Source organism: Elephantulus edwardii, unplaced genomic scaffold (assembly GCF_000299155.1).
Source record: "Elephantulus edwardii isolate Elephantulus edwardi_28Jun2011 unplaced genomic scaffold, EleEdw1.0 scaffold00005, whole genome shotgun sequence".
NCBI classification, from domain to species: domain Eukaryota; kingdom Metazoa; phylum Chordata; class Mammalia; order Macroscelidea; family Macroscelididae; genus Elephantulus; species Elephantulus edwardii.
In genome coordinates this window covers 11,960,856-11,970,077 of record NW_006399755.1, presented here as the reverse complement: position 1 = coordinate 11,970,077, position 9,222 = coordinate 11,960,856, and the positions used below count along the sequence as shown (strand labels likewise).

General features: G+C 45.7%; 1 pseudogene; it reads left to right on the top strand.

Annotated features, from left to right (window-relative positions):
• Positions 1–2,583: 2,583 nt before the first annotated feature.
• Positions 2,584–3,954, top strand: LOC102844795 (annotated as a pseudogene).
• Positions 3,955–9,222: the final 5,268 nt, after the last annotated feature.

Here is a 9,222-nt window from a genome sequence, read left to right as displayed (position 1 = left end):
AATCTCTTCCAAACTAAGTAAATCAACAGAACAGTAGCTCTCTCTGTCCACCTGACCTATAGTCCCCTTAAAAGGCCCCCTCCACATCTCCCTTGCCACTCCCCAAACCCCATAGCCACAGATGCCCAGTCATTTATGATAAGAAACGTCTGCTCATCTTTCTCCCAAGAAGCTGCTGGTAGATTTGAACTGCTGACCTTTCAATTAGTAGTCCACTGTGTTACACACTGCATCACTAGAGCTCCTTTCATCCCTCTCTAGCCTCCACACAACTCTTCTAGGTTTTGTGTGCATTGCTCCATCTGTTGAAAGCCTCAGCTCTGCTGATTGGTCTCCAAGATCTGCCCAGGGACCACCTGCAGCAGAACTAAGAGTGGGTGATGGGCATGGGGCGAGAATGGGGAACAAGCCTATGAGACGTGCAGACTCATCAGACCAAACTGGAATGTGTAGATGCTAGGCCCAAGAATCTGCATTTTAGAAGCTACCTAGGAGACACTGAGGCAGCCCAAAGTGTGGGAACCCCCAGTGTCCTCCCTAATGGTATAGCACTGACTGTGGTGTCCTCCTCAGGACCCCCAGCACCACTCTGCAGCTTCCAGGCTCGTGTCTCTCTGCTCATGCTATTCCCACCTCCTGGAATGCCCTTCTCCCCATTCTCCTGTCTGGTAACTCTTATATATCCTTGAAAACTCACTTCTGGATTGCCTCCTCCAGGCAGCCTTCCCTGAGCTTTCCTTTGTGAACTCTCCTTCTCTCCTCTGCACCAGGATGTATGACTGTCTCTCCCTTGAACAGACAGCCCTGATGGCCAAGGCCATCTGTTCACCCACTTCATGCTCTGGTCTAAAGAGAGTAGCTTTAGAGCCCACCAGTTACCATGTAAGAATGCCTCTGATGAGGTGTAGTGGAAGGGAGTTATTATCTGGGGGGGTGCAGGGAGAAGGTCATGACCATGACAATGGCAGCACTGTGGTGGGGAGGCTGGAGGAAAATGGGGTCTTGTGGCGGCAGAGCTGACAGGCCTGGCTGTAGATAGGGAAGAGAACAGACCCTGGATTCAGAAGACGAGTTCTAATCCTGGGTCTGTGTGACATTGGCAAGTCCCTGCCCCTTCTCTGAACCTCAGTTTATTCTCAATTAAAAGGCAGCAAAAATCATGACATCACCAAGGAGATATAGGGCCAAATAAGCTGACAGGCCTGAGAGTGTCATTGTCACGGCACAGACCGAAGGAGGCAGGTACGCAGTGTGAGACAGGTCTGGAGGGCGAGGACAGGGCTGTGACTCTCGGAGGGCAGCCCACCCTGCGCACACAGACGCCACACGGTGCCAGGAACTAGCCTTTTGGATCTGACAAACTCTGGCATGCACCCAGATTTCATCCTGTGCCCAAGGGTGAGAGGGAAAGATTCAAGCGGGGGTGGGGACTAGAGAAATGGGTCACTGGCAGCTTCAGATGTCACTGTTACCCCCAGGCCAAAATATTTCCATCACCTCGCGGTCAGGGTCAGGGTGTTAATGGAGCAGGGAAGTCAGTCATCTGAACCAGCAGCTCCCATTAGATACCCCAGAACCAGCATAGCAGTAACTCCCTCCCGCCCCCTCTGCTTGCTGAGTCTCCCCCTCCCCACTCAGGACCCCTCACCTACTTTGTTCTCCCTATTGGAATCAGCCCTCTGAGTGACAGATACAGGGCAAAAATGGATGGAAGACCAACCCTGAGGATTGCTGTCTACTCCCTTGTATGAGGAGGAACCCGAGGTCAGCAGAGCTCCCAGCTGACATTTCTGCATGACTGTCTCTCCCCTGGATGGGACCTCTGTTGGCCAAGGTCGTCTTTTAGTTCACTACCTTTGGAGCGGCTGAGATGAGAGACAGAGTCAGGACACAGGGACTAAAAAGGGGATCTTAGCCATCAGAGCCCAGGACCAGGATGACCCCATTCAAGACAGGGTGATCAAAGACGCTCATAAAAAAAAAAAAAAAAAACAAAGACGCTCATCTGGCAGGAATTGAGGTGGCAGTAACTGACCCATTATATAGATGAGGAAACTGAGGCTCAGAAAGATTATGTGAGCATCATGAGTCTGAGAGTGAAGAGGGAGAAAGGAAGAGTGATAGGAAAATGTCCAACCACAATCTAATGGCTTGGGAAATTATGGAACATTCATATGATGGAATACTATGCAGCGCACAGGAGCAATGATTTTGAAAATTACTACTTAACTTGGGAGGGACTGGAGAGCATTATGTTGAGTGAACTAACTCAGTCCTATAAGGACAAATACTGCACACATTATTATAGAAATAGAGAAGTAGTAAAATATGTATGAGGATCTAAGTTGGGTAAGGATGGGTGGGGAGGTTATCATAGGGTTGCACAATTTGATGGGTGGAGGCAGAGGTGGGTAAATAAAATGGAAAAGACCCAGTGTGAAAAACAATGTATATGAACTTTGTAAGTAAATCACTATAAAAGAAAAAGTTAATTAAAAAAAACCCAAACAGCTTTTTTTTTTCCAGCGGATTTGTCACCAGAGTACAGGTGTTGGTGAATACCATCGCAAAACCTAAGCCGAAATGGGAAAGGAGAAGACCCATATCAACATCGTCGTCATTGGACACGTAGATTCGGGCAAGTCCACCATGACTGAGCCATCTGATCTACAAATGTGGTGGGATCGACAAGAGAACCATTGAAAAATTTGAGAAGGAAGCTGTGGAAATGGGAAAGGGCTCCTTCAAATATGCCTGGGTCTTGGATAAACTGAAAGCTGAATGTGAGTGTGGCATCACCATTGATATCTCCCTGTGGAAATTTGAGACCAGCAAGTACTATGTGGCCATCATTGATGCCCCAGGACACAGAGACTTTATAAAAAACATCATTACAGGAACATCACAGGCTGATTGTGCTGTCCTGATTGTTGCTGCTGGTGTTGGTGAATTTCAAAGAATGGGCAGACCCGTGAGCATGCCCTTCTGGCTTACACACTGGTGTGAAGCAACTGATTATTGGTGTTAACAAAATAGATTCCACTGAGCTGCCCTACAGCCAGAAGAGATATGAGGGAATCGTTAAGGAAGTTAGCACCTACATCAAGAAAATTGGCTACAACCCTGACACAGTAGCCTTTGTGCCAATTTCTGGTTGGAATGGTGACAACATGCTGGAGCCAAGTGCTAATATGCCTTGGTTCAAGGGATGGAAAGTCACCCGGGAAGATGGCGGTGCCAATGGGACTACACTGCTCAAAACTTTGGATTGCATCCTGCCACCAACGCATCCAACTGATAAGCCCCTGCGTCTGCCTCTCCAGGATGTCTACAAGATTGGTGGTATTGATACTGTCTCTGTGGGCAGAGTGGAGACTGGTGTTCTCAAGCCTGGCATGGTGGTCACATTTGCCCCAGTCAACGTTACCACTGAAGTAAAGTCTGTTGACATGCACCATGAAGCTTTGAGTGAAGCTCTGCCTGGTGACAATGTTGGCTTCAACGTTAAGAACATCTCTGTGAAAGACGTGTGGCAACATGGCTGGTGACAGCAAAAATGACCCACCCATGGAAGCAGCTGGCTTCACTGCTCAGGTGATCATCTTAAACCATCTTGGCCAAATCCGTGCTGGTTATGCACCTGTGCTGGACTGTCACACAGCTCACATTGCTTGCAAGTTTGCTGAGCTCAAAGAGAAGATTGATCACTGTTCTGGTAAGAAGCTACAAGATGGCCTCAAATTCCTGAAGTCTGGTGATGCTGCCATTGTGGACATGGTTCCTGGCAAGCCCGTGTGTGTGGAGAGCTTCTTTGACTACCCTCCTCTGGGTCGTTTTGCTGTCCGAGACATGAGGCAGACTGCTGCTGTGGGTGTCATCAAAGCAGTGGACAAGAAGGCTGCTGGAGCTGGCAAGGTCACCAAGTCTGCTCAGAAAGCTCAGAAGGCTGAATGAATATTACCCATAACACCTGCCACCCCAGTCTTAATCAGTGGTGGAAGAACAGTCTCAGAACTGTTTGTCTCAATTGGCAATTTAAGTTTAATAGTAAAAGGCTGGTTAATGATAACAATGTATCATAAAACCTTCAGAAGGAATGTTTTGTGGACCATATGTGTTTTTTTTTCCCCTGTGGCAGGTTTGTTTTTTTTTTAGTGACAAGATTCACCACACTTTCCTGTGGCAGTTTTAAGTTATTGGTTTTTAAAATCAGTACTTTTTAAATGGAAACAACTTGACCAAAAATTTGTCACAAAATTTTGAGACCCATTTAAACAAGTTTAATGAGAAAGAAAAAAAAACAAAAAACAAACAAAAAACCCCAACAGAAATCTATGAAGAGCACTGAACCCATTGACTGGTGGTGCTCTACCCCTTTCTAAAGAGAAGGGAGATGAATCACAGATCCATCAATATCCAGATTCTGTGCTGCACTGAACGCTGCTGTAAAACCATCCCTAATGGCGCAGACTCCTCCCCCCAGTACTGCTGCCCCAGGTGACCTTTGTCGCTTGTGGTGTCTCTGACACACACACACCTCTTTCCCCTGAGTGTGTGGTTCGTCTCCATCAGTAGCTGGTGCCTGTTGGTGGCTCAGAACAAAGCACAGAGAAGAGACTAAGCTGTGAGTGTGAGTGTCAGGGTCCGAGACAGCACCATGGGCTCCGTGTATGCAGCATCCACATCACTCCCTGGTGTATTTTCTTTTTCATTCTTTGCAGTTGTTTCCCCTTCTTTTGTTGCCTTCCTCCAGGGTCACTTTCAGAGATCTAATCCCAGGTTTGTCTTGGAAAGAGATGAGTTCATGTAAACCTGTGTTTACACCTAATACAGGTGCTCCCCACATACCGAACTCACAGCTGTCCCTCAGCCTGGGGGGGCCTCAGCCCAACCCTGCATGCTGTTGCAGGCCTACACCTTCCCGAGGAAGGCTATCAGGAAGGCCTGGGGGTCTTGTGTCGGGTGAGGAAGCTTCTGTCTTGTATGAGCTGAGAGCCACGCTGAAGCTGGGAACAATTCTGTGACTGGGGGCTGGTGGGGGAGGGAGGGACTGTGTGGTGTGGTTGGAACAGCCAAATCTGCATGACTGGGTCCACACCTCACAACAGCACCGGAGGACAGGCTCTGTTCACAGCTCCTCAGAGTCTCAGTTATCCAACTCTCACCAGGACCAGGCCTCCTCATGTGGTCAGAATCACAGATTGTTCTGTATGGGATCCGGATCTTTGTGGATCAGCCATGCTTGAATCCCTTCTCCAGCACATTCTCCTACTGTCATCTACCTTCCATCCAATTCACTGATCACGAGAGGGAACTTCTTTCCAGAGCTAATATTTTTGTGTTCATCAGTTTTCACAGAACTGTGGCTTTGCACTCTTTATCGAAGACCGAAGTATTGATGCCTTTGAATTATGATGTTGGCAAGGAACAGTGAGTAGGTCATGGAGGGCCAGAAGGAAAAAGGAGCCATGGTCATGCTGTTAACGGGAAGCTTGGCAACTCTGAGGGAGAAAGATGAAGTTGTCTATGCTCCTTAAGATTTAGTCTCAGAAACCCAACGGGACAGTTCTGTTCTGCCCTTTAAAGTTTCTATGGGTTGGAATCAAGTCAGTGGCAATGAGGTTTGGCCATAACAAATAAATCTGTTTTGGAGAAAGTGTCGTCAAAATGCTCCTTAGAGTCAAGAATGTTGAGACTTCAGCTCATCTACTTTGGATATGTTGTTAGGAAGGACCACTCCTGGAAAAGGTCAACATACCTAGGAAATAGAAGGTCAGCCAATAAAAACCTGTAATGAGACGGATTGGCACAGAGACTGCAACATGAGCTCAAACACAAGCTTGTGAGGGAGAAACAGGACCACGTGGTGCCACTGTCTGTCATAAACAGTGTCCTGGTGAGTCAGAACCCAGCAACAACAAAAGCACCACCTTTGTGCAGTTCCCTGATGTCACAGTTAAGCATTTGACTACCAGCCAAAAGGCTGATGGTTCAAACTCACCTGGAGCCACTTCAGAGTATCAGCCTGGGAATCTACTTTAGAAAGGTCAGAGCCTTGAAAACCCTATGGAGCCATTCTGTGCCGCTCACATGGGGTCGTCAGAAGTTGGACAGCTCAACAACAGCGAGCAAGACTGTTTCTTTTGTGATAGTGGAAAGCTATTTTCCGGTCATTATTTACAGGCTCATTCACACTGTTATTGTTGTTGTTATGTGCCATCAAGTCACCTGTGACTCACCGCGACTCCATATACAATGGCTTTGAAGCCTGCCCTGTCCTGAGCCGATCTCACTGACTCCACCTACCCCCATTACCCGGGTTACTGTGTCGATCTATCTCTTCTGGAATCTTCCTCTCCTGTGCTGTCCCTTCACCCTTCCAAGCATGATGTCTTTCTCCAAGGACCTGTCCCTCCTGGTCATCTGCACAAAGCATGTGAGACGGAACTTCAGAATCCTAGGCTCCAAGGAGAAACCTGGTTTCACCCTCTCCAAAACAGACCTATTTGTCTTCTTGGTGGTCTATGGTATGTTCAAAACTCTTCTCCAGCATCACAACTCAAAAACAACAATTCTTCTCTCATCCTTAGTCATTGCTAAGCTTTCTGATGCATAGCCAGTAATTGCTAAGATCACAGCCTGGATCAAGCTCACGTTAGTCTGTGGACTGACATCATTGATTCTTAGTATTCTGGAGAGGTCCTTAACAGCAAATTTTTCCAGTGCAACTTGTCTTTTTTTTTTTTTTGCAATTTGTCTTTTGATTTACTGACTGCTGATGCCAAGAGTGTTGATTACAGAGATACACAGAATCACACCAAGTAGAGATAAGATAAAAACTTTAACTTATATATATACAATCATATGTATAATCATATTTCTTGTTTGGATGCTAGAAGATATGCCACCAGTGTTTGTGTTTTTTTCTATAATTATATTTTATTAATTTTCATAAACATTTACAGAGATTTTGGGCTTTCACTCATTCATTGTTGCACTATTCTCTCTACCCTCCTCCCTGTTTGTTCTTGTCCAAATGCCACAGTGCTTGTCAAAGCCAGTTCTGATTAATCTCCTTTGTCAGTGTGTCCTTTGCCATTCCCTATCACTCCTCCCTGAGAGAGACTTCACCCTGAGTCATAAGGAAAAGGGGACGGCGTATTCTCTTAGCTACTTCCTGCTGAAAAGGGACGCTGTGGGTTTCAGGGTGAAGGTCTTCTCTCACTACTCTAAAGGGCCACCAGTGTTTTGAATACTAGCAGAGTCATCCATGATGGAGAAGTTTCAGCAGAGATTAGGAAGAAAAGCCTGGCAAACTATTTCTAAAATATTAGTCAGTGAAAAACCTTATGGACAATAACAGATCATTGTCTGATTCACTTGGTTTGGCCATGTCACTAAAAGGGATCAGTTGCTAAAAGAAGATACCAAGCTAGGTGAAATAGAGGGACAACAAGAGCGTGGGAGAGGATAAAATGGATTGACGTGATTACAACAGAAGCAGCCTAGAACCTGTGGCAATTGTGAGGATGCTGCAGGATAGAGCAATGTGCTGTTTTGTTTTGCATAAGCTGGCCAAGTCAGTTAATAACCGCTCAATATTGTCTATAGCATTCTACATATCTGTTGGAAGTTCCTTCAATTGCAACCATAGGAGCTGAAACAAATAAGGTTTAGCTTTTTCTAACATGCCTAGCTAGGAGACCTTGCTATGCATGTTGCTGGCTTTGGCTCACCAACCTAACAGTGTCAAATGCAGGGTTCTGTAATCTTCTTGGCATTCCCCTCACAGCTTTAATATAGTTGCTGCAGCTACAGCTACTGCATCTGAGTTCAGAGCCAAAAAGCTAGTCAATTTTGCCTTTTTGGTTTTAATCAGGAAAGCAAAAAGTTTTTCCGAAGCTGTGGTGCTAAGAGTTTATTGTGTAAAATTACTTCTTTATACATGAACATACTTTGCCATCTGGATGGGCAGGAAGAATCTACTAATAGGGCGTGTTCGTCTATCCACGATGGGATTGGCTAGTCTTTCCATTAGATTGAGCAGATCCAGAAGCAGAAGTGGAGATCTTCGCACCTGCAAAGAAGAAGCAAGAGAATGCCATGCATCCTCTGGGGCCAAAGATACTTGCACTCGTCAGATGAGGGCCTCAAAGAGCAGCAGGCACAGCAGCTGCAGCAGAGAACCAGACCTGATGTGAGACAGATTGCACCTTGGGACTGCTGCCCCACAGACGCAGAACTAGGAGCCTTTGCCCAAGTTTGTTGGAGGACTTGAGAGCTTTATAACACTGGTCTAAAGCTACAAAGCCTAAGGCTGAGGCACCTGTGAGCACGTTTTGGAAGCTGTCCTGAATGTATTCTGCTACTAACCTAAATTATAACATTCTGACTTCCCCAGTATGGTTCTGTGTGGTCTGTGCACTATCACATTAATTTTGGACCCAGTAAAGCAGTAAGACTGTTTAAGATGAGTAGAAAGAGGTGCAGGAGTGTGGGGAACTTATCTGACTTCTTGGGAACTGGTTTTGTATGTTGTTGTTGTTGATAGGGACAGTTCCCCTTTTTGAATTTAGTAAAGGTCAGATATGGCCATCCCCATGTGGCACTTGCTCTTTTGACAGTAGCCTTCCCCAGTGACTTGTCCAAATGGGGTCTCATAGCCCCTCTTCAAGGAAAGAATAGAGTGTTACAATTTCCCTTAGATCAATCATAATTTACCACCTGATCGTGGGCATGTGGTTCCTTCATCAAAATCAAGGAAATAAACAGATTGACAGTGATGTATAATGAAGCAGGAGTGACAACCACTTCCTAAACAACATGCCTCTGGAAAACTCTATGAACTTTGATGAATTTCGATAGTTATAAAAAGGCTCAGGCCTTTTGGTCATAGGGTCGCTATGAGTCATGCTCGACTTGAAGACAATCAACAACAACAACAACATAGTAAGTATGCTGTTTTATAGCCTACTTTTTTCCCCTTAATTATAAATATCTTTCCACATCAAGAGTGTAATAGTCTCAGTCATTCACTTCACAGCTATTTGTTGGAAGTATAACATGTTCTAGGAGCCTGGGCCAACACTGGACAAACAATAGGAAACATAACAGAGTTCTTTTTTCCATGAAATTCACCAATAAATGCAAAATTGCAAGTATAACGTGTGATACAGAAGGGAGTGGTTGGCATCCAATTCCCAAATCAATAAGACAGTTGGT